The 489-nt window shown below is 65.4% G+C and overlaps 1 protein-coding gene across 1 annotated transcript in view; it reads right to left on the bottom strand.

Annotated features, from left to right (window-relative positions):
• The window catches only part of TMCC1 (transmembrane and coiled-coil domain family 1), a 121,675-nt gene extending 121,518 nt beyond the window's left edge, over positions 1-157 (bottom strand). The window contains exon 1 of the mRNA XM_010570105.1: positions 109-157. The gene's annotated coding sequence lies outside the window, so the exon portion shown is untranslated. The remainder of the gene's footprint in view (positions 1-108) is intronic.
• Between the last annotated feature and the right edge of the window lie 332 nt (positions 158-489).

The following is a 489-nucleotide window of genomic DNA, read 5'->3' as shown; positions in this document are numbered from 1 at the left end:
GCCCGCGGCCCGCAGGGTGGCGCCCGTTAGCGACTTAGGCCGCGGCCTGCGTTCCGCCGCGGCCGGCCCCGTGGCAGCCGCTCACCGAGCACTTCCCCGGGGACATACCGCGTACTGTCGTGCCCCTCGACAGGAGCGCTCCGGGGCCCGAGGGGAGCCTGGCTGGGCCGGCTGCTCCAGCGGACCGGCGGTTTGTTCTTGAGGCAGTCCAGGGGCTGGCTGGCCGCCGAGCAGGCAGACCGCCGTGGTGCAAACGAACAGTTGCCTTGCTCGTCATTCCTAAGCGTCTTCCCAGCATCCCGAACTGGAGACGAGGTCTTGTCCCCCCTCCTCTCCTAGCACCTTTCTGGAATGCTTTTTTCTCTGCTCTCTTGTTCCTTCTCCCATAGGCACAACTTGCCACCGAGCCCTGCAGGCCCTGCTTTTGTAGCCGTTGCCAGAGAGAGACCTCACACGGAACAGCTTTGCCAGATCTGAGCTCCACTGCGT

Source organism: Haliaeetus leucocephalus, unplaced genomic scaffold, assembly GCF_000737465.1.
Source record: "Haliaeetus leucocephalus isolate CR32 unplaced genomic scaffold, Haliaeetus_leucocephalus-4.0 Scaffold2, whole genome shotgun sequence".
NCBI classification, from domain to species: Eukaryota; Metazoa; Chordata; class Aves; order Accipitriformes; family Accipitridae; genus Haliaeetus; species Haliaeetus leucocephalus.
This window is presented reverse-complemented; position numbering and strand designations above follow the sequence as displayed.